Source organism: Lolium rigidum, chromosome 4 (genome assembly GCF_022539505.1).
Source record: "Lolium rigidum isolate FL_2022 chromosome 4, APGP_CSIRO_Lrig_0.1, whole genome shotgun sequence".
NCBI classification, from domain to species: Eukaryota; Viridiplantae; Streptophyta; class Magnoliopsida; order Poales; family Poaceae; genus Lolium; species Lolium rigidum.
The window spans coordinates 144,732,128-144,757,520 of record NC_061511.1 but is presented as its reverse complement, the minus strand read 5'-3'; the positions used below and the strand labels follow the sequence as shown (position 1 = coordinate 144,757,520).

Here is a 25,393-nt window from a genome sequence, read left to right as displayed (position 1 = left end):
CTCCACATGGATCTCCTACAATGGCCTCACCTGTGATTATGTGCTCCTCCAATGCTCATGAATGTGATACAAGTTCTCCACACATTGACAATCAGTCGGCTAGCTCGGATGCTCATCAACAGGAGGACACAATAGCTCAGGAATTGGAGGGTTCATCCTCTGTTTATGCATCGCTAAAGTTGGGTCTTGATTTTTCACACGGCAGAAATTTCTCTAAGGATGTGCAACACAAGTTTCATTCAACTGTCCACCCTTCCAGAAACACAGGTCATTTTATGATGGTAGTATCTTTTGCGAGGGCAAATTTTCGTATGGAAGAGGATTTGGTTGCTTTGGCTTTGGAAGCATCGCTTGGTGGTTTTTGTGGTGAGCTTGTGGTCTCTTCCTTGCGGGACAGGGTTTTCTCTTTTGCTGTTGCATCTAAGGAAGTTGCTTTTCATATTCTCAAACTCAAACAATATCGGTGCCAGCAGTTCAAGTGCTATTTTCATTTATGGGGCCGTGGAGGTCCAAACTGGGTTAGAGAATTCTACTTTTGGCAGAGGGAGTGTCGGTCTGAATGGACACTCGTGAGCCCTTCCAAGAGGGGAGTGCAGTCAGGTCTCTCTGCTAAGAGTAAGTCCAAGCCAAAGTCAGCGGTTCGGAATTCTAATGCTCCTAAGCGGCAGCTGGTTTTTGCTGATGAACTTTCCTATGCTGCATGCAAGGGTTATCAGAAGCCTGTGCCTGCGAAGACTTTACCTGCAGCAGCACGAGGCACTGAGGAAGCCCAGGCTGTTGATCCTGCTGTCATACCCAACACTGAATCATCATCGACTGAAGTGCATGATGAAGATTTTGCTCAAATGATAGATGATATGGCTTTTCAGGTGTGGAAGTGTGGTCGTTGTCTCAGCATGAAACATCTGGTGCGTGATTGCACGAATGATATTCGTTGTCGGGCCTGCTACAGTTATGGGCACATTAAAAAGCAGTGTCTTAATCAGAAGAAGACAAAGGCCCAAAAATGGGTTCCTAAGGGATCTGGCCCATTACCAAATGGGGAAGCGCCTAGACAAACCCCTGCCGTTTCGGCTTCGCCTGTCAATTCTACTCCTTCCTCGGCACCTCCGGCTGTCGCTTTGCCGTCGCCTCGTTCTACTCAAAACCTAGATTCATCTGCCGCAATGGCGGTGTTTGAGGTGGATCCCACCCCATGGTTGCCATGGGGTCACCAGGTCATCGACGGAGGGCCAACGAGGTTGCCGCGGACCTTCTACAATGCGCCGCAGGACCCTCTGGAGCAGCATCACGATTTCTGCATCGCTGTCGTCGAGCCAGCTCCGCCGCCAGCTGATGAACTCTTCTGGAGGCAACAGGTGATTAATCTTCTCATTGGTCCTCTGAACCGCAATGTCTTGGATAATCAACCAAGCCTATTTGGAGCCGGCCTCTTTCAACTCAGTAGCCCCAATGCGGTTAATGCTCTGGTTCAGCATGGACACTATCAACTTCTTAATCGCTTCGTTCGCTTTATTCGAGCCGATGATGCTCCACAGAATCATAGGGCTGCTCTGGGTTTCCGTAGAGGATGGCTGATGATTTTAGGCACACCTCCAGATTATAGAAACGATTTTGACATATCCTCTGCTGTGGCTACTTTTGGCAAATTTCATCACTGGAATCGCGAGGATCCTATCAAGGAAAGAATCTTAGTGTACGCCTCGTTTGCCTCTCCAGCTCTAGTGCCCAGGGATGTTGTCTTTGGGAAGTTCTCCACGGTAGGTGGTGTGAGGGAGTCCTGGACTGCGCCTGTCTTCATTTTGTCTGCAGATTTTGCTGAGCAGTTGCCTGCTGACGAGGACCCCATGCCGCCTGACGGTAATCCTCATCCTATGCCGGGCAATCTGCAGCCGAATTTGAATATGTTTGTGGGGCCACAGTTCCCAGAGATTGGCTGGGATGCGGTTGAGGTGCAGCCGGAAGTGCCAATGGAGGAGCCTATTCAAGCTAATGAGAACCACATGGTGGAGAATCAGCAGTCTATGGTGATGGATCTCTCTGATAATTCTTCTGATTCAGTGAATATGGAGGGTGCTTTGCAGGGACCTGGAAATTTCAATGTTCTGCAAGTAGGGCGTGTGGAGCTTCGTCCGATTCTGCCGCCTCATATGATGTGGGATAAGTTGATGCTGACTTACTTGCCTGAATTATATGCCAAGACTATCCCTCTGTCCATGCAAGTGTCGTCTTTCCGATATGTCAAGAGAACATGGGAAATGGCGTTTCAGATTGGCAGTCCTCTTGCATCTGGGGCTGCTACAGATAAGAGAATTGTCCTTACGGTTAAGCCGAGAGCTGTTTCAGGAGATTTCTGTTTCAAAGCGCAGGGAATGCTTCCTATTAATGTCTCTGATGAACAAGTTGGCCAGGGCAAGGAAAGCCAGGATACTTCGAGTGATACTTCTGTTCCTGATACGGAGGCAAGTTCACCTGATGCTGCAATGTTGGTGTCGACTTTCTGTCTTGGATCGTCTTCTGTGCCGCCTGCTGTCAAGGTGACAGTTCGGAAGCGAAAGACGGTGGCGCTCACTGATCCAGCTTTTCAGCGTGTCACTCGCAGCGTCTCTTCGGGCAAGGGCTTTAGAGCGGCACCGATCAAGGACCTGCAGCCAAGACCGAAAAAGCGTACAAGGAAGGTGGAGTCATCATCTGTTGTGGCGACATCTGTGTGTAGGAATTCGGAGGGTTCACAGTCATCTGGTAAAAAGACGAGTGAGACTGGCGTGATGGTTTCGATTCCTGTGATGCAGCATATTGGAGAATTACTGCAGATGGACCCTGAAGATCTGACGGTGGCGAAGCTTACAGCAAAGCCGCGGGATGGTGACGCCTCGCCCAGTAAATCTGATGATTAGTGATCAATTACATTATCATGGGTGCAGTGGTTCTATTGGGTGCAGTGATCCTTTTGGGGAAGATGGTCTAGCTGTTCATGTTTATTTTCGTGGAACCTATCACTTGAATGTTGCTATGATGCTTTTGGTTCAGTTTGTAAAGTGGGTTGGCTACGCTGATTCACTGTTGGGATTCATGATATATGTTGCTTAATGAATTGTCGCTTTTGGTCAGTCTTGGGTTGGAACATTAGGGGAATAAATGCTGAGGCTAAACAGTTAAAAGTTAGGGAGAAAATGGAGGAAAGTAATTGTGCCATTTTATGCCTGCAAGAGACGAAGAAAGAGTCCTTTGATCGCAAATTTATAAGGGGTTTTTGCCCGCGACGTTTTGATAATTTTGTTTGTTCACCGTCTGTGGGAGCGTCGGGGGGAATGTTGGTGGTTTGGAGTTCGGCTATGTTCATTGGGACGCTACTTGATCTTCAGAAATTTGGTATAATAATTAAATTCACCTCGGTTCATTCCAATCAACAATGGACACTTGTCAATGTTTATGGTCCGTGTCAGGGGGAGGACGAGAGATAATTTTGTTCAGTGGCTATATAATCTGAATGTTCCTGATGATGAGGATTGGTTGTTCATGGGTGACTTCAACTTTATTCGTTCACAAGATAACAGAAACAGGCCGGGTGGTGACATTAATGACATTTTTCTGTTTAATGAGATAATAAATCACTTGGGTCTAATTGAATTACCACTCAAAGGCCGATCCTTCACTTGGTCTAATATGCAAAAGGAACCCCTCTTGGAGCAATTGGATTGGTTTTTCACGTCTATAAATTGGACAGATTCATATCCCAATACTTTGGTTCATCCTCTTGCGAAAACAACTTCGGATCACGTCCCATGCAATGTAACTATCCAAACCTCCATTCCTAAGGTCAGTCTGTTTAGGTTTGAGAATTTTTGGCCAGAGCAACCTGGATTTTTGGAATGTGTATCTAGTGCATGGCAGAAGGAGTATGTAGCAAGTAATGCTGCGGCATTGCTTGTTAAGAAATTGAAGGGGCTGAGAGCTAGCCTCAAGAAGTGGAAAACTAGTTTGTCCAGGATAAAGGATTTAATTGCTAAGTGTAATTTGGTGGTTCTTTTCTTTGATAATTTGGAGGAGTACAGGAGTCTGTTTTTGCCTGAGGAAAATTTCAGAAAGTTGGTCAAACAACACCAGGAGAAATTGTTGCATGCTCAATACAGATACTGGAAAAAGAGGTGCACCATTCGATGGATAAAGCAAGGGGAGGAAAATACAAAATATTTTCATGCCATGGCAACAGAAAGGTATAGGAGAAATAATATTGCCTCTTTGAGGTCTGAGGACGGGAGGCAAGTTAATAATCATGAGGAGATGGCAGGTATTACTTGGAACTGCTATAAAGCTCGGATGGGATCTTCACAAGGTATTGAAATGAAATTTGATTTAAATACTATTCTGAAGCGAGTGGATGGCTTGGAGGATCTAGCAGTGCCTTTCACTACAGAAGAAATGGACAAAGTTGTTAAGGCAATGCCAGTTGATAAGGCCCCTGGACCTGATGGTTTCAATGGTTTATTTATGAAGAAATGCTGGCATATTATCAAGCATGATTTTTATAATCTGGCTATGGAGTTTTCTAAGGGCACTATTAATCTTGAGCATATTAATACTTCATATATTTCTCTAATTCCTAAGAAGCAGTCAGCAGAAAGTATTAATGACTATCGACCAATCTCTTTGACAAATTGTTGTCTTAAGTTTTTAACAAAAATGGCGGCAGATAGATTTCAGAAGGTCATCATGCAATGTATACATAAGAACCAGTATGGGTTTATTAAAAGCAGGACAATTCATGACTGTCTAGCTTGGACTTTTGAATATATACATCAGTGTAAGGCATCCAAGAAACCAGTGGTAATTTTGAAGCTAGATTTTGAGAAGGCTTTTGACACCATTGAGCATGAGGTGATCTATGAAATTCTAAGGAGGAAGGGTTTCAGTAAGGAATGGATTGCATGGGTAAAAATGATCCTTGAGTCTGGAATATCTTCAGTTCTGATCAATGGGGTTCCTGGCAAGCAATTTAAATGCAAGAGGGGGGTAAGGCAGGGTGATCCTCTGTCTCCTTTGCTGTTTGTTCTTGGGGCAGATTTGCTGCAGTCAGTAGTGAATGATTTACTACAAAGAGGTCTTATTTCCTTGCCCATTCATACTGGGGATCCAGATTTCCCAATCATCCAGTATGCAGATGACACCTTGTTGATAGTTCCTGCTGACAGTGTTCAGTTGTCTGTACTCAAGGAAGCCTTACAGGATTTCAGCTCTTCAACTGGTTTGAAAGTAAATTTTCATAAGTCATGCATGTTACCCTTGAACTTATCTGATGAGGAGGTGCGGGTTTTAGCCAGGGAATTTGGTTGTGAGGTTGGGGTTATGCCTTTCACTTATTTGGGGTTGCCTTTGGGGACTACCAGGCCATCCATGCAGGATTTGTTACCTATGGTTGATCGAATGGAGAGGAGGTTGACAGCAAGCTCTTCTTTGCTAGCTTATGGGGGGAGACTTCAATTGATACAGTCTTGCCTAAGTTCGATGCCTATCTTTTTCTTATGTACCTTGAGCATACCTGTTGGCATTATCAAGCAGCTTAACAGGATTATTAGGCAGTGTTTGTGGAGAAAGAAAAAGGGGGAGTGTACCACTAATCAGTCTTTGGCCTCCTGGAATATGATTTGCAAACCGAAACAGAGTGGAGGATTGGGGGTTTTGGACTTTAAATTGCAAAATGAAGCACTCTTGTTGAAGCACTTGCATAAGTTTTTTAATCGTGCTGACTTGCCATGGGTGCAGTTGGTTTGGAATTATTATCCAGAAGGAGTGCCTCATGCATCTAAGTTATGTGGGTCCTTTTGGTGGAGGGATGTGATGAAATTGTCTGACCTTTATAGATCTGTCACATCAGTTACTATCAAGGATGGGACCACAGCCTTATTCTGGGCTGATAAGTGGAATGGTATTTGTCCTCAAGAGAAGTTTCCCAGGCTTTATTCTTACTCTTTAAATCAGACTATTTCTGTCAAGGAGGCATTATTAACCCCTGATATGCATGATATGTTTGAAAGGCCTCTGTCCAGTCAGGCAGCCATGGAATTGTTAGAGTTGCAGAACTTGATTCAGGATGTTGTCTTACAGCCAAATGAGAAAGATGAATGGAGAACTATTTGGAAGGATGGCAATTATACTGCTCAACGCTTTTATCGTCATATCTTTAGTAACGTCACCTGTGATAAGGTGTATCATTGGATTTGGAACAGTAATTGTATACAGAAACTCAAGGTGTTTGCATGGCTGTTAATGAGTGATAGGCTCAATACAAAGGATATGTTGAAAAGGAGGCACTGGAATGTCACATCAGATGATCATTGTGTGCTTTGCCATTCACACACGTATGAGGACAGAATTCATCTGTTTTTTGATTGTGTGTTCAGCATGAGGGTGTGGGCTTATTTACAGATCGATTGGTCCATGGGGGTAACCATTGAGGATAAGTTCAGACATGCAAGGAAAGAGTTTGGAAAACCTTTTTTCACTGAGGTGGTCATTCTGGCAACTTGGTACATTTGGAATCAAAGGAATGGCATGATTTTTCAGCAGCAAAGACCATCCTTTAGATCATGGAAGAGGGAATTCTTTCATGGTTTGTATCTGCATAAGCATAGGGTCAAGAAAAAGGATGTGGCTAAACTTCAGGCTTGGATGGACTCTCTACCTTAGGTTCTAGTTTCTTTTTCTGTTTTCTTGTTCTTTCTGTACATATGTAACTGTGTTGGGTTTTGTTTTTTAATAATAAATAATTTGCTGTGAGGCTTTGCCTCACAGTTCTCTTTCAAAAAAAAAACAAAAGGCATTTGCTTTTGAACCCAAGGTTCTCTTTCGTTACCATGTTTCTTAGCAATAAAATCTTCTTTAGTATACGTTTTATTTTTAGCATGCTTTTCAGGTTCTTCTTCAACCTCTTCTTTATCGAAGCATCATTCTTATCATTATCTTTATCATGTTCATTACCACTTTCGGTTTCGAGCATCGAAATAGAAATACTATTAGGATCATTAACGAGGCTCAGAGGATTCTACAACAGTTTTATGTTTCTTTTTCTTTTTCTTAGATGGAGCACTAGTTTCAGTTCGTTGAGAATCTTGTTCAACTCTTTTGGGATGCCCTTCAGGATATAAAGGATCCTGGGTAGAAACACCACCTCTAGTTGTTACTTCATAAGTATGCTTTTCTTTAGAATTATCTTTTAACAAGTCATTTTGCACTTTAGTGAGTTGATCAATTTGAGTTTGAACCATTTGAAAATGTTTAACAAGCATCTTAACATCATTGGAGGTTCTCTCCACAATACCATGCAATTCACCAATAGCTCGAGAATTTTCCATTAAATTATTCTCTACTCTCATATTGAAATTACTTTGCTTAACAATATAATTATCAAACTCATCTAAGCATTGAGCAGGAGGTTTTGAATATGGAATATCTTCTCTAGTAAAGCGTTCAAGAGAGTGTACCTCAATCATGGATGAAGGGGGAGTGATCTTACATGAATCTTCTATGGGAGGTAAATTCTTCACGTCTTCGGATTTAATACCTTTCTCTTTAAGAGATTTCTTGGCTTCCCTCATATCTTCATCATTTAATTTAATCATACCCCTCTTCTTCAATATTGGTGTCGGGGTTGGTTCGGTGTAGACCAATCATCATGATTCCGGCCTATTCTCGCCAATAATTCTTCGACGTCGTCCGGAGTTCTTTTCCGAAAACACAACCAAGCACAACTATCCGGGTATGCCCTAGACTCAATGGTTAGTCCATTATAAAATATATCAAGTAAATCATGCTTTTCCAAATCATGGTCAGTGCCGAGCTCTAATAAGAGAGCAAAATCTAGCCCAAGCCTCAGGCAATTTCTCTCCATCTTCCTGATCAAAATTATAAATTCTCTGCAAAGCAATATGTTGAGCACTAGTAGGAAAGTATTTCCGGAAGAAAACATCAAGCAATTCTTTTGGACTATTAATAGAATCAGGTGGCAAACTATTATACCAAGTTTTAGCATCATCCTTTAATGAGAAAGGGAAAATTTTAGCAACGAAATAAGTACGCTTCTTAACATCATCAGAAAACAAGCTACTTAGAGTAGATAGCTCAATCATGTGTTCTACATCACTTTCTTTTTCAGTACCACAAAAAGGTGTTTTCTCAACAATAGATATATGAGACAAATCAAGAGAAAAATCATAATCCTTATCCTTAATGTTTATAGGAGATGTGGCAAATTTAGGATTAGGAGACAGTTTATATCTAACAGTATGTTGTGCAAGCAACTTTTTAATTTTTCATGCATCAGTAGTAGCATTGCATTTATCAATAAAATCATCATCAAGTTCTACATAATCATCATCAAGATCATCACTAGAGTATTCAACAGACTCAGGTGAATCAACAGGTGTAGCAGCATCTTCATTAGGAGTTTCAGTATTTTCAATTTGTCTAGACCTAGCAATTGTAGCATCTAGAAAAGATCCTAATGAACCATCATTATCAAGCACAGCAGAAGCATCATCAAAATTATGAGAGGAATTTTCAGATCTAGCAGAAGTACCAGCATGTGAAGCATGAGGTGGTGAAACAAGTTTATCAATCACAGATGGTGAATCAAGAGCAGCAGAGGTACTCAGAGTTGTACCTTTTCTTGTAGTGGATGGTAATATGGCGACTTTAGTATCGCGAGGTTTACCCATGATGGAGAATTTGCAGCGAACAATATCAATCCAAGTGAACTTGCAAATAAAGCTATGTTCCCCGGCAACGGCGCCAGAAAATAGTCTTGATGACCCACAAGTATAGGGGATTGCAACGAGTCTTCGAGGGAAGTAAAACCCAATTTATTGATTCGACACAAGGGGAGACAAAGAATACTTGAAAGCCTTAACAGCGGAGTTGTCAATTCAGCTGCACTGGAAACGAGACTTGCTCGCAAGAGTTTATCGATAGTAACAGTTTTATAGCGATAGCAGTAGTGAAACAACGAGCGAGCAGAGTAACAAAGACAACGAGTAGTGATTATAGTAAACAGCGAGGATTAAAATATCGTAGGCACGAGGGATGGATGAACGGGCGTTGCATGGATGAGAGAAACTCATGTAACAATCAAAGCAGGGCCTTTGCATATAATAATAAAACGGTATCCAAGTACTAATCAATCAATAGGCATGTGTTCCATATATAGTCGTACATGCTCGCAATGAGAAACTTGCACAACATCTTTTTTCCTACCAGCCGGTGGCAGCAGGGCCTCTAGGGAATCTACTCGGAAATTAAGGCACTCCTTTTAATAGAGCACCGGAGCAAAGCATTAACACTCCGTGAACACATGTGATCCTCATATCACCGCCATCCCCTTCGGTTGTCCCAATTTCGTCACTTTGGGGCCTCGGGTTCCGGACAACAATACGTGTATACAACTTGCGGGTAAGATCATAAAGCAATGAATATCATAATGAATTGATAACATGTTCAGATCTGAGATCATGGCACTCGGGCCCTAGTGACAAGCATTAAGCATAACAAGTTGCAACAATATCATAAAAGTACCAATTACGGACACTAGGCACTATGCCCTAACAATCTTATGCTATTACATGACCAATCTCATCCAATCCCTACCATCCCCTTCGGCCTACATCGGGGGAATTACTCACACATGAATGGGGGAAACATGGCTGGTCGATGGAGAGGCGTCAGTGGTGATGATGGCGATGATCTCCTCCAATTCCCCGTCCCGGCGGAGTGCCAGAACGGAGTTTCTGGTCCCGAGATGGAGTTTCGCGACGGTGGCGGCGTACTGGATGGTTTCTGGCGATTTCTTCTTACCCCCCGTACGTTTTTAGGTCGAAGGCATTAAGTAGTCCGAAAGAGGGCGTCGGGGGCCAGCCGAGGCGCCCACACAACAGGGCGGCGCGCCCCCTCCTGGGCCGCGCCGGCCTATTGTGTGGGGCCCTCGGGCCCCCACCTGGCTTGCCATTCTGGCTCCGTCAATATTCTGGGAAAATAGGACCTTTCGTATAAATTCCGAGGATTTTCCTGAAAGTTGGATTTCTGCACAAAAACGAGACACCGGAGCAATTCTCACTGAAAACAGCGTTAGTCCGTGTTAGTTGCATCCAAAATACACAAATTAGAGGCAAAACAATAGCAAAAGTGTTCGGGAAAGTAGATACGTTTTGGACGTATCAGGATCCTTCATTGATTCAAGTGCCTTTGTGTAGGTTTGTTGGAGTAGGTCATGGTTCTCTCCAAGTTTCTTGAGCTCATCCTTAACAAGCTTGTTAGCTTTTTCAAGGTGGTCAAGATCCCTAGTGAGAGAAGCATGAGCAACTTCAAGTTCCTCCTTTGAGGCATGGAGCACTCGAGTCAAAGATTGAGCCCTATCAATAGTTTCTAGGTCCTTAACTTTATCAAGTTCATAAGTTTCAATTTGTTGATTAAGACCTTGAGATATGCACCTTTCGGTTTTTAGCTCTTGTCTTAGGAGATTGAATCTCCGTTCCTTCTCATTCAAATGATATTCTAATTCCTCAATGGACTCATCCTTTTCCTTGAGTGAGTCCATCAAGAAATCAAACTTGACAAGAGCTTCACCACGAAGGGTGCATCTAACATCATAGAGTTCCTTAAGCACAATTAATTCTTCTTGATTTTCGTTTTCATCATCAAGAACACTAGATAGGGAAGGTGGGGGTTCCATTACCTTGGTTTCTCTTGCCATAAGACAAGAGCCAACGATTGTAGAGGAGGGAGAGTCATCAGAGTCATCATCTTGAGTTGTTCTTTCCATGAAGGAAGATCCAACATCATTCTCCGTGGAGTAGTCCTTGGAGTAGTCATATGTGAAGAGTGACCCGGGCTTAGAGAAAGCCAAGCCGGCCACCCCGGCCTCCTTCTCCTCATCTTCCTCTTCATCATCGGACAAGTACTCGGCCCCAACAAAAGCTCTTCCCTTGTTCTTCTTGTATCGATCGTTGATTGGGTTTGGCTTCAATCTTGGCTTGACCCCTTTGATGAATCTTGGCTTGTCTACCCTTTTCTCATAAGGGCACTCATTTGCAAAGTGGCTATCTTCATCACAATTGTAGCAAGTTCTCTTCTTCTTGTCATTGAGGAGCATTGGGAACTTTGCCTTGTATTTCTTGGCAAAGAAAGCAAAGTCGGTAGCAATGTCACTAGTTGAAGTCATCTCTTCTTCTTCTTCAATTTCATAGTCTTCTTTGCTTCCATGATCGGCCCTAGCTTTGAGAGCAAGGTTGTGTGACGCTTCATGGTTGTGTGAGGCTTCATCAACACGGTTCATTGCCATGAGCCTCTTTCCCGCTTTGGCCATGTTTTCATTGGCGGCCACATAGGAGACTAGATCATCGGAGTTGAGATCGGCACTCTTGGTCATGATTTGCAAGTTGAGTGCAAGGTTGGTGTCTTCTTGCTTGACGGCAATCATAGCAATGACCTTGGACTTTATGAATGCTTCATTCATCTCGAAGCCGTCATTGTACTTCTCAACACCAAGTCCCTTGACTCTTACTCTAAGAGCACCAAGCCTAGAATAGGCATCGGCCACGGATTCTCCATCTCGAATCATGAACTGGTGGGCCTCTTGCTTTCGGTCTCATAAAGAGCTGATTGGATCAAATCGGTTCCCTCTTGGAGTACTACGATCCGATCCCACAACTCTTTAGCGGAGTCGATGTCATTGACTTGATCAAGAAGCTTGTGGTTGATGCCACTTCTAATCTTGTCACGTGCGGAGGCATTGAGTTGACGATTGTAGAATTCGGTGGAGGTCAACCGAATGGGATCTTGTGGCTCCCGGTATCCATGAACAATGATCTCCCATAACTCTACACTGCAGCTGCGAATATGAGATTCCATAGAAGATTTCCAAAAAGGAAAGTGAGTTCCATCAAAATGGGGAACATTCCCACTATGGTTTATATGAGGCATGGGTGAAGTGTTTTTGGGATAGTCATGATTAACTTCATGGAAACTCCCTAGAGAGGCCGAAGCCGCACTAGGAGGAGGTCCACTAGTCAAGTTCTTAAGCATGGCGGACATTTCTGCCATTTGGTTTTGTAGCTCATCCTCCTTTTTCTTCTTCTCGGCATCATATGCCAAGAATCTAGATTTCATCTCTTTAACCGAAAGGTTAGAGTCTTCATCTAGACCCTCGAAGAGTTTATCCATCTCACTCTTAAGGCGGTGAAGCCCTTAATAAGAGTCCAGGCTCGATACCAATTGAAAGTATAGAGATGGTAAACCTAGAGGGGGGTGAATAGGTTTCTACAGATTTTAATTCTTTCTTTGCAATATTAGGCTTTGCGGAATATAAAGGTGAGCCTAATGCAAACTAGGTGAAGCAACCTATATGAGGATACAACTAACTCGAGCACAAAGGCTCTCACAGGCAGTTAAATCACAAGTAAGGAGTTCGGTTAGAGATAACCGATAGCACGCGGAGACGAGGATGTATTCCCGTGTTACCTTGCTTTGCAACAAGGTACGTCACGTTTGGAGGGGTGGAGGTCCCACGAAGGATTCCCCACACCACGAAGGCTCACCCTATTCTCCGGAGCCTATCCCACGAAGGAATAGCTCACTCACTTGTGGTAGACTTTGAGGTAGCCTCCAAACCTTCACAATCTTGCCCGGAGCAAATCCACAGCCCGGATGCTTCCGGACTCCTCTTGCCCACCTAGGGTTTCCAAGGAACCCTAGGAAGCAAGCTTCTCGATGAATACAAGGGGGAATAAGATTTGGCTTGGTAGAACGGTAGATCGGGTCCTCCTCTAACGATTCCCCGGAGGGATTTGAGTTTGGGTGGAGGAGGAGGGAGATCTGAGGCTTTTGGTGTTTCTAGCAATGGAGTAAGAGAGAGAGAGAGCTCAAGAACAGCTTGTAGTGTAGTGCCTAACTGTTCAGAGGTAGGAGAAGGCCTATTTATAGTGTTCTTCGAAATATGGCCGTTGGTCACTTGCCACCTCAGCTTTTCTCTCGACAAACCCGGTTGACCGGACCACAGACCGGATTGCCCGGTGGTGAGGCCGGTCGGACCGGACCAGCGACCGGAGTCCCTTTGCGTTGTCCTGGAGCTCCTCCGGTTGGCGTCCGGTTGGCGACCGGTCGACCGGGCCGCACGCCGGACTCGCCGGTCGGTAGGCCGGCTGACCGGTCGGCAACCGGATCTGTTAGGTCCTCGTTTGGAGCCCGGTTGGCGACCGGTCGACCGGGCCGTGCGCCGGACTCGCCCGGTTGGCGACCGGTTGACCGGGCAGCACGCCGGATCGGCCGGTTGCTTGGGCCGGTTGGACCGGCGGCGGCATCGGATTTCTGCTGTAGACCTCTTTTCGATTGTTGTTGAAGTGGGGGGATCTCCTTTAGCCTTCTTGTTCCTTTGATACACCATTTATGCCTCTTTGCCTAATACCTGAGATTATCCTTATAAACATATTAGGCCAAGTACTCTAGCACGGTGTCATTGTTACCAAAATAATGGATAAGGGTAAAATACCCTTACACACAAAAATTTCATCAGCTTATATGCCTTTGTGGTTGGTTTTTCAGTCAGTTGTGTTTCATCTTATCGTACTACAAGAACAAAAAGAAACAAAGAAGTGATAATATTTACTATGAAGTGCAACAAATACGGCAGAAACACTAAAATAGAAAGCCATCAACTTGTGGCGCAAAGAGAAAGCACGGTGATAGAAAAGACAAACTACAATGTTGAAATGGTTGTCGGTGAGAAGAATGGTTTGTTGACTATAACAGGACTACACCTTTTGCACAACCACGAACTGTGTCCACAAAGCCGATTCTACAGGTCACACATTTACATGTCTGATGGAGAGAAAGAGATGATTAGGACAATGAAGTTTTGTAACATGCCAATTAGAGATATGGTTGCAGTTTTGGCATATATTAGGGCAAGAATGGCACAATTACCATACAACAAAAGAAGAGTAACTATAGCACAAGTATAAAGAGAGAATAATTAAGACAACAATGACATGATGGAAGTACTTGACTGGTTCTCAAAAAAGAAGAATGATAATTCAAGTTTCTATTCATCAATTGATTTTGACAAATATAATAAAGTAAGAAGTGTGTTTTGGTCAGATGCTAGGGCAAGACTGTACTATGATATCGGTGGTGGTGACTGTACTAGTTTTGACACTACATTCTTAACAAATAAGTATGATCTTCATTTTGCACCATTTGCTTGGAGAACATACATGTTTGCTTGAGCCTTCATAGTTAATGAATCAGCTGACTCATTCAGATGGGCATTCGAGCAGTTCCTGGAAGCAATGGGTGGTAAGCACCCAATATCAATAATAAATGACCAGTGCAGATCCATGGGATCTGCGATACCAGATATCCTCCCAAATGCCTGCCACAGATGTTGCTCGTTCCATGTTAAAAAGAGCATTGATGATAAAGGAGGGTCTGTTTTCCAAGCAAATGAAGGACTATATGAAGAACTTCATGACATGATAGACAGTTCATTAACTGTCCACGAGCTTGAAACTCTGTGGCAGGCAATGATAACAAATTTGGATGTTGGAAATGTGAAGATATTCGAGGACTTGTAGAAATCTAGACATAAGTAGGTGTCAGTTTACTTCAAGAACAAAATTTTCCCCTTTATTCAAACAACAACCATAAGTGAGGTGACAAATGCATTATTTAAAAAAGGTGTGGGGCACAATTCAGTATGATCGGTTTCCTCAGAGAATACAAAAGGATAATGTATACTATGCATGCAAATGAAGATGACTGTGATCATAATGTCATAAAAGAAAGTTAGAGAAAAAAATTCCTGAATAAATACTACATTGAGAGGCAGACACACGAGCTTTACAATGTATCAATCTTCAGGAGATTCCAAAAAGTACTGAATGATGTCACAAGACTACAAGTGAGTGAAGAAGAAAAAGGTAAAATATACTAGGTGTTCCAATCTAGGAATTACCCAATAAAAGAGCATAGAAAAAGAAGATCCTTAGTGCATGTAAATGATCAACCGAGGACTATACATGCATCTGCTGCAAGTTTGATAAGGATGGTCTACTATGCTCCCATATACTGAAAGTTATGCTTCTACTGGAAGTTGATAAAATAACTGAAAAGTACTTTATTGACCGGTGGCGCAAGAAGAGAAGAAAACTATTCAAGCATGTTGTTCCACCACCCAATGAGGACACCAAAATATTAAGATTTAATGCCTTATCACGCATGCTAGGACACACAACTTCACATGCTTCTAAGAACAAGAGAAAGTATTGTTGTCAATCTTGACGAATGATAGGACACACATCTACAAGAAATATCGAGAATAGAGACAGAAATGGCAAGAATAGATACAAAAAATGAGAAGGAATCAACAATGGCACAAAACAGTTCAGTAAGGACTGTTGTCAATCTTGACCGTATAGATGAAAGTGGGTCACTATTCAACTGTTGGACCCAGATATAGCTAACACAAAAGATCATATGAGGTTGTTAACTATAAAAGAAAGGATAAAGCAGAACAAATTCTACACATGCATCCACTGTGGTTCAACTAAACACATGAAGAAGAATTGTGATCAACTAGACAAAGTATTCAACCTCCCCAAAAGAAAAGGAGACAAGAACAAGAAAGACCAAGTTATGTAGCTTCATTACTCAAAAAAATAAAAAAATAAAATGTTTTGTATACACATCACACTGGACACTAACTAAGAACTACCACATTCCTAGCAGGTGCGTGCAATAAAGAACAAGGAAGAAGAAGTAGGGAAGCTTCTGTCACCTCCAAGAAACAAAATGATGGACATCATCTTCATGGTCAGGGCAATGCAAGCAAGGAAGAAAAAAAAGCATCTCCAACTACCAAACAACCAACTGAAGGACAACGACTAGACGGAAACCAAAGATGACACAAATGGAACAGTTGCTGGATAATAACAAAATGTAACAGCGAGAAAACTTTCTATTTATAGACTTATGGAACTTATACCTCAAGAAGTGGTGTTGTTGTGATTTCTTTTGGGTAGAGATCGTGAACTATGCAGATGAAAAATAATTAGTATTTAAAACTTGCAAAAGGTACAGATCCGTTCCATGCATATTCATCTGTATTTGCATTTTTTATTCAAAATTCGTAATCCCTAAGATTGAGGTATTGAACTATTTAAGACCAAATAAACTAAAAAGAATGAATAACAATGAGGTATTTGTACTAGGGAGAATAAGATATAAAAACTAAAAACTTAGCACCAAAACTGAAAAGAATAAATAGCATTGAGGTATACCAAAACTGACGGGATACTGCACCACCGGCGACCACACCCCGTCAAAATGACAGAGGAGTACTCTAAAAAGCACGATTGGCAACCAAGGTTTCCCCGCTCGCCAGTATCAGAGCATCTCTAACAGAGCCCGTAAAACACGTTGGAACCGTATTTTTCCGGCTGATTTACGGGTTCGGATCAAAAGTGGCGCAGAACAGAGACCGAACTCGTTGTCCGGCCCGAAAAACTTTTTCAGGGGTCCGAATTTTTTTAGACTCGACCCCTATTATACAGACCGAAGGGTGGTTTACAGGTCCAAAACTGAACGGATTTCTCACCACTTCTCTAGCGCCACCGTCCGTACAACCGCCTCCAGCCACCAATTTCTAGCTGATTTTCTAAAATTGTGCACCACAGCTAAACTCATGGCTGCAGACAGGGCGCGCGGCGGACGGGCACAGCAAGACATGGCCATGGCGCGGCAGCAAGCAGACGCGCAGCGGCACGGCGGCAAGCAGGCGTGCAGCAGCGCGGCCAAGCATCAGCAGCTAGCAGCTAACAACTGTGTGCGCGCGCCCAAGCATTAGCAATGCGTGGCAGGGGCCAAGCATTAGCATTAGCGTGCGCGCGGCCAAGCAGCAGCAATCACGGCCGCGTTCGGCCGTGCCGCTCAGACCTGCGCCCCAGTTTGGTTCTTCAATTCCTTAGAGCATGTCTAGTAGAGCCCCTAAATCCCTAAATCTGTAAAAATAACCGTTTTTTAACAGTTTTTGACGAAAAAATCGCAAAGACTAGAGCCCCTAAAACTGTAAAACTGTAAAAAATTCCCAGGTCCGACCTGGGAATCTATTTTTGGCCTGTACAAAACCGGGTTGGAGAGGGGTTGACCCTCTAAACTGCATTTCCATTTCGTTTCGGGCGGGAGGGAAATTTCCCAATCCCACCCACCCGCCACCGCCGCCCGTCGCCCCGCCCCCGCCCCCGCGCACCGGCCGCCGCCGCCATGGACGCCTCCCCCGCCCCGCCCGTGCCGCCCGTGGCCGCGCCGCCGACGGCCCCTGGCCCGCCGCCCGTCGCTCCCGCCCCCACCCCCGCACCGGCCGCCGACCCGCACGTCGCCGCCGTGGTCGCTGCGACCCACGTCGGCGCGAAGCGGCGGCGTGCGGGGCATCACCTCGTGCCGGCCGTCGCCCCCGCACCGGCCGTCGCTCCCGCCCCCGCCCCCGCACCGGCCGCACCACCCGCACCTCCCCGGGCACGGGCGAAGGTGTCCTCCGGTGGTCCTCGTGCTGCCAAGGCCAAGGCGGCTTCCTCCCCGGCGCCGAGGAAGGCCGTGGCCAAGAGGAGGGCCCCGGCGAAGCTGCCAGTGGCCGCCAATGAGATGGGCAAGATGATGATTATGTGATGTAAAAACTACTAAACCATGCATCCATGATTATTACTTTTGTAGTATGTTTGATGATTCATTGTGTTTTTGTGTCATATTGTGATGAATATGTGACAGGTTTAGAGGTTGGGGTTGAGGCAAAGAATAGAACCCCTAAACCCTCAAACCCCTAAAACGGAATATTCCGTTACACGGGTTGGGTTTAGGGGTTCTATTCTTTGCCCCTGTTTTTCAACCTGTAAATGTGTCCAAAACTTGCAAATCTCGGCCTGTAAATCCTAGAAAACTTTTACAGTTTTAAGGGTTCTACTAGACATGCTCTTATACGTGACCGTCCTCGCCTGACCCCCAAGCTCGTGGCTGCAGCCAGGGGCGCGATCGCCGGCCCGCTGTTATCACCAGAATTTGACCAAGTCAGAGGTGGGCCGCGATCAAGATGGACGTGAAGGATATATATAGAAGGAATACGTGAATCGGCCTTTTATACCAAGTTGGGCTTAATTGCTCGTGTATCTGTAACATATTAGATCGCATCTTAGTTTAGAAGTTAGAGTTTATCTCGTGCACGGTTTGGTGCACGCCCACATTAGAAAGTCCGCTGGACTATAAATATGTACCTAGGGTTTATGGAATAAACAACAACCAACGTTCAACCACAAACAAATCTCGGCGCATCGCCAACTCCTTCGTCTCGAGGGTTTCTACCGGTAAGCGTCATGCTGCCTAGATCGCATCTTGCGATCTAGGCAGCACAAGCCTGCCTACGTTGTTCATGCGTTGCTCGTACTCGAAGCCTTTTTGATGGCGAGCAACGTAGTTATCTTAGACATGTTAGGGTTAGCATTGTTCTTCATGTTACATGCTTTCGTAGTGCAACCCTTGCATGTCTAGCCGCCCTTACGCCTATCCTAGGCGTAGGGGCGGCACCCCGCTTGATCATAGTTTAGTAGATCTGATCCGTTACGGTTGCTCCTTGTTCTACAAGGATTAGTTTAATATCTGCAATAGTTAGGCCTTACAAAGGGGGGGAGGATCCAGCGGCACGTAGGGTGTCGTTCGTTGGCCCTAAGCAGGATGTTCCGAGGATCAACCTCGTGTTGGTTTTTAGGCCTTGTTTAGGATCGGCTTACGATCACCGTGCGTGGCCGCGAGGCCCAACCTGGAGTAGGATGATCCGATTATGCGGTGAAAACCCCACATCGTCGTAGATCTCATTAGCTTTACCTTGATCAAGCAGGACCACCATATATTCGGACACCCCGTCTGAATCATGGGTGGATCGGCTCTTTGAGCCGATTCACAGGATAACCTGAGAGCCGATCGAGGCTCGTATTTAACGTTTACGTGTGTGCCCTGCAGGAAACTAAGCGAGGCATCATCCACACCTTCCCGACCAGGTATAGGTCAGGTGGCACGCCCTTGTGATAAACATCGGTGCGTGCGACCAGGAGGCTTTGCGGGCCGTCGCTCAGAGGGACTAGGGCCAGCCGCAGCCCTAGTTGTTCCCGGCTCTACGGTGTTGCCCGTCTCTGCCCGCCAGTGGGTTTCTGACGTCAACACCCGCGTGGAGAGATCTAGGTAGAAGCGTGGACAGTTCTTGTGAAGAAGAAGATAATTTTTCGAATATTCCGTTTTTCAGTTTTAGTTTACAGGTCTATTCTGCGTCTGCCGTTTTGCAACCCGTAAACACGTTTTCGAAAAACTGAACTCGAGTTTTTCGATTTGCACTTTTACGAGCTCTGCTAGAGATGCTCTCGTGATAGATGAACAAACAAAGTGTCACTTACCCTGTTTGCCACTACTGGCATGCTGGTCTGAAAAAATTAGACAATGAAGCATGCAGTACCAAATCGGTGTCTGATTTCATGAACGGAGAACTCAGAATACCAAGATACAAACAGTTTGCACAGACGAACTAAACCATCAAGACTGAGAGATTGGAAGGTACCGAGTTACCAGGACTGATAAAAAAAATTGATTATTGCAGAAAAAATCAATGGAAAACAGAAAAAAATATAGAGCAATTCTTGCATAGGCACACACTGGCTTTATTCAAAACTGAAGAAATAGAACAACAAACTGAAAACTTTGAACAACCCTTTCAACTATATAGTCCCCCTACACTCCGACGGAGGGGACGGCAGATGGAACACCGAAGGTGGACGCCGCCGCACCCAGCTCCAACCCGCAGGCCTCCTCTGCCAAATCCACCATGCACACGGACGCCATACGCCATGGCGGACTTGGACGACTGGTCCAAGAACAGGTAGCATAAGCGGTTTTATACCTCATCCTAAAATTTTAATGATGCACAGTTACAGGTTGTGTTAGAACAAAAGCAGCAATAGTGACACACTTGTGAGCGACTGAATTTCAACTTTCAGAGTTAATTAATATCAGAAGTTATTTGTAGTTCTCACATAGACTAAACAATATCAGCTTCATGGTTGTGTTGATCGCTACAGTTGGTACAGTTGTTGTCAGCTTCATGTTTGTGTTGATCGCTACAGTTGTTGTTCAGTCCAACACCTAGGATGAAGACTGGAGCATTATGAATGTATCAATGCTTTTGAAAGTATTTTCATTGTAGTGCAGCAACATGATCAGCTCATCAACAGATATTTCTCTTTCTTCTTTCACTTCAAGTTTCAGGCAGAGGAGGATAGATGTTTGCACATTTAGTCCTAAATAGAAATGGCCTTCACAATTTATGATTTTAATTCCAGATTGTTGGGTAAGTGGTCTTTCAATCTTGAACTTCTTTTTCGGCGCTGTTTTTCTTTCAAATGCAGCAGTACAGCTGGATACCACTAGCGGATAATGTCCATCTCATGATCTATTTATTGTTTTCTTAATTATCAGCAAGTAACCCCTTCGATGAATCAGACACTAGGTGAATGGTGGTTGCAAGGAAGAATATGCTAAGGAAAATAGACGAAGTCTGAACTCACTAATTATTACCTATATAAAAGTTGAACCCATCTGCTGAAATCTCAGCGTTTTGGAGTTTTGGTACTGTTGATGGTAGTATTTCATCCAATCAAATCTTAACACGAGAGCAATTTTGGTTGTCCCGTGGAGTTACCGACTGCCCACGGTCTATGTGCGCTCTGGACACGGACTGACCTCTACGGTTCTAGATCAGAGGCGGTCAAAGCGGTGTGACCTATGGAATAGTCCAGAGTCTTGGTCCTACTCTCCTTCTTCCTCCCCAATTCCATCGTTCAGGTTAAATAAAAAAATCCCCACCGTTGCGACGCGGCGGCGCCCTCATTGCCCTTCGTGGCCGCCTTGCGTCCGCCCCCCCCCCCGGTCGACCTCCTCGGTGGCTGGTTCATGGCGTGGCGTGGCTGCTGGCTGCAGCTCCCCACGGCCTCGCCGGCTGGTCCGCCGTCTTCATGTTCCGCGGCTGCCAGCGCCGCCGCCTGCTCCTGATCTGGGAGCGTGCCGATCCGCCGTCCGAGCGCTCGACGACCGACGGCCAGCAGCGTCGTCGTCTGGGATAACGTTGTCGCATCGACGCCTCCCATTTGCCACCCAGACGAGGATCACGACTCCCACGCCGTCGTTGGTAAGGCTGGGCTTCCGTCGCGACGGGGCGCTCCAGGTGGTTTCCTCAGGTACGACCTTGGTTTGTGCTATGCCTCCTTTTCCTCTCCCTGTTTTGTTATTCTCTGTTCCTGATTTCCCCTTGAATCTTTCGTCCGTGCATGAATTCTTGCAGGATCTCGGCGACATGGCCGCTGCTGCTTCTTCGTGTGGCCGCCGTCGTACAGCTCATGGACGTGCTAGCCGTGACCCCCTCCATTTGTCTCTGCTGCCAAGGCTATGGAGAATCGCTGGAAACGAAAATTAATGGAGAAGCATCTCACAGTTGTTAAGACATGTATTGTCCAATTCCTGATGTGCCCGGCTGCTTTACTTGCTGTTAACTTTGTTGTTTGTTCTCCGTTATTTTAAGTCTTCTTTTTGTTGTCAGCATTGCATCCACCAGCGAGAAGATAGCATTCATCGCAATGACGGCTAGCTGCACGATGAAGGACCAGTATGCGCTCCTCGACAACGCGCCGTTGTTGATGGGCCTCCTAGACGACCTTGCCGTGTACTACCGCCCGTCGGTCTGTTGCTGATGCAGGTGACGGATTCCGCGTGCAGCGGGTTCGTAGTCGGTGTGACGTGAAACCACATGCTAGCCGACGGCATGGTGTAGTTCCTCGAGGACGTATGCGGCCTCACTCGCGCAGGTGAGACGACATACATTTCTCTACCTTATGTCGCGTCTGTTAAAGGCTACAACTCAGTGTCTCCGCTGTGGCTTTCCCTGCTGATGGCTGCCACTAACTATTGGCTGATGGTGAACCAGGGCGGCGTGGGCCTTGTGTTTCTGGACATCACGGTCCTGGCGATGCTCTTGTGGACACGCATGGCACATGGCAGCGGTGGAAGAGCCTTGTGGCGTGGTGACGACCTCCAAAATTTGCCTAGGTCAACATCTCTGCCCCATTCGTTGTATTGATTGTCATCTTTAGTATTCGACCTTTTTAAATTTATAACTGGTTAGGTGAAGAATTAATTCGGTACAAATTGGTGGGCATCGCTGAGGTGAAAACTTAGTTTCGTACAATTTATGACATCGGCAGGGATCAGGGGAATGGGTGACTGGAGTATTTAAGTGGCCTGCTTGGCATCCAATAGGTTAGATTTTTCTCATGCTTTAGGAATCCTTATGCATGCTGGATGATAGAAAGCAATGCTAATTTTGCTTCATTCGTGTTGATATTCATACCCAGTTGCTTCGTTAATTGGTTGTTTCAAAAGCTCAAACAGAGTTGCTATCTTATTTTAGTAACTCTTTTTCATTTGGATGTTAGTTAAGTTGGCTTCTCCTCCTACAACTTAAAAGTTGGTGTTCAAACATTTTGTCCCAGGTCTTATGTTCTTAAGGTGAGACAGATAAATATTAAACCTATCAGTTGTCCACGCGGTACTTGAAAATCATGCAGCTTACGTGAGTGCTAACTACTTGCTTCTCTCTCAGGATGCTCAAATCAACTCAGTTTAATTTGATCATTCAGCTATCTGGATGATTTGGCAGCTCAAATAGATCAAGGGAAGTTTCTTCTTTGTTCATGTTTTACTATAATAATGCTTAAATAGATCAGAAAACAACATTATATATTTATATTTAATAGTATTCGCATTGCTTTGACAGCCCAAATAGATGAAGGGAAGCTTCTACTGGTTGTTTCTTTAATTCAGAGATGGGCCACAAAAGTAACACTGCATGTCTTACGACTAAATGGTATGTATCTAGGATTCCGTCGCCGGAAAGCTGAGGTGAGGTCTAACTATTCTTTAACTTCTGTTTTCCTAGCTATTGGTGCATATATCATGATTATTGAATTAAATAGCGCGCCTGTTTAACTAAATATTAACAATGGCAGAGAACCACAATGTAATCAAGTAGGGAAGAAACTAGAATCTGCTATCCAATGTTCCACTTGATGTCCGATTCAGTTTGCATTTTTGGAAGTCCTCCCAATTCATTCTTTTGAATTATGGCCAACATATTTTACATATTTTGTAGTATCGAAAATGTACTTAGTTAATGTTTGCTCCTCTTCCTTTTAATTGATTTCACGGACCTTTCACATTAGCATCTGCCTGATGACCGATTGTTCTTTGTTCTCATTCTTACCTGGTAAGTTGGCTATAGCTGCAAACAAACTGTAAATGCACCAGTATGTGCTATCTAAATTCTGTGTCAGTGATTCATATAAACCGACTCATGTTACTTTGCTAAGGACACCCACTGCTTGAAGTTTCCATACTACCACATGCGCTCTCCAATGCAAATTAAGTCTTAGTACAACCAGATTGTGTGTTTTGCATGATTTTTCTTCGGTCGTTGTTATGTACGTGGTCCACTATTTTCTTTCCCTTTTCTCTATTGCCCATTGTTGTCTAGAGATTTGTACTTTTATTATTTTATAATGGGCCTTTAACATTCCTGCTGTGCTGTAAGATGGAAGTACTTCATGTGACACTTGAATATACTCCTATGCACATTAAGTCATTAACTTAAAATTTGCAATGGGATAGACTTGCAAAATATCTTAGACTTCCAAATCTAGGAAGTCTTTTATTGGTGTGATGCATATATGTATTCCATTCTAGGAGTACCAACTCGATTACCAATGTTACTCCTCAGGAAATCAGAGGCATTTTTTAAGTTATAGGTCAAACGGTGAAGTTATGGTATTATACCTGGACCTGGATCAATTTACATGCTCTTACTGTTATTTAGAGATTCTTTGAATGTTGCAAGCAACTTGATGCTTCATGTTTTGTTCAGGTCTGCAACTTATAATTCAGTTTTCTTTCTCCCAAGAAATGGATGACGTCGCGTGTTCTATCTTTGTGTGAAATTTATATCATAATGTTAATAACTAGCATTTGAAAACAAGTAATGGCAGTTGTTGTGGGTCAACCAAGCTTAGGTTCATTCAACTGTTTTTCTCTCTGTTCTGAAGAGGCAGTTGCTGATCAGATGGGATTCCAGCAAGACATAATTAATTGAGAATGTGAGGTTTCCTTTTTGTTAGTATTGTGATTAACTTCCGCGTTAAGGGCACGAATGGATTTTGCGTTAAGGGCATGAATGGATTTTTGTCAAGAGATTGATGTCTCTTCAATTGATGCAGGTATGGGCAGGTATACCATGAGGTGGTTACACATTGTTTATAGATTATTGTAGTGCCTATGTTTTGTCAGAATATAGTACATTTTCCTTCTTGACTGATCTTGATCGATTCACATATCAACGTGTTGGGTGAATATTCTGGGGTTCAAATGCTAATCTGAGAGGATGAACATGAACATAATTCTTTGTCTCCAGAGACACTGAGAGCAGAAGCATACTATGTATAGTACAAGCAAGAAGTTACCTACATAGGAGAGACAACATTATTAACATTGCTGTCCAGCCAAAGGCAAGAGAATTCTCAGCAGTAGTGTTGTAGAAGTTACGTATTGTAGTTTCAGTTTGTACAAATATAAGATAGTACCCGAATATATTGCTACATGTAACATAGTTTTCATTTAATATGTTTGGAGAGTATATAATACAACTGAGTAGTGCTATCATGTATAATGCATGTACTATATATACACATAACATGATCAAGCTCGCTAGAGGCCTCTTACAGCAATGATATGCTACTACGGGCGCGGCGGCACGCCGCGCCAACCTTCCTAGTTTCGTTTAAACCTGGAGAAGTAAATGGACAAGCTGGGATTTTCTGAAATTCAAAATAATCACCTCCAATCCAAGTAAATACGATAGAAGTAAACACGAACTTAGGGTGTTAATGCACGCCGTTGAAACAAGTGCGTCTAGCGAGGCATCCTTGTCATACTAACGACTTGGTCCATCTGACGTGAGAGAAATGTACCGAGTTTTTGGAAACTCCTTCAAACTGATCGATCTGATTGTCCAACACATAAAGGAAGAGGCACGGAAGTGGAAGACTACCAGCGCTGTTTGTTTCAAGGTCGAAGGAGCTTGGGCAGATTTGCTGGTTCATCCTGTTTGTAGTACTTCTTTTCCTTCCAAGACTTATGTTTAGAGCCTTGTTTATAGGTCACTTGGGTAGTTTAGGTCGTTTCATCTGTTCCTGTTTTTCCTGGTGTTCTAATTTGTAAA

The 25,393-nt window shown here is 44.1% G+C and overlaps 1 long non-coding RNA gene across 2 annotated transcripts; it reads left to right on the top strand.

The window, feature by feature from the left end:
• Window positions 1-21,423: 21,423 nt before the first annotated feature.
• Window positions 21,424-24,798, top strand: LOC124646462. Of its 2 annotated transcripts, XR_006986347.1 has the most exons (4): window positions 21,424-21,574; window positions 21,668-21,932; window positions 22,052-22,173; window positions 22,727-24,798. It is a non-coding gene; the product is annotated as an uncharacterized LOC124646462 (long non-coding RNA). The 2 variants fall into 2 exon arrangements; XR_006986348.1 differs by lacking the exons at window positions 21,424-21,574; window positions 21,668-21,932; window positions 22,052-22,173 and adding exons at window positions 22,190-22,383; window positions 22,560-22,632.
• The last annotated feature ends 595 nt before the right edge of the window (window positions 24,799-25,393 follow it).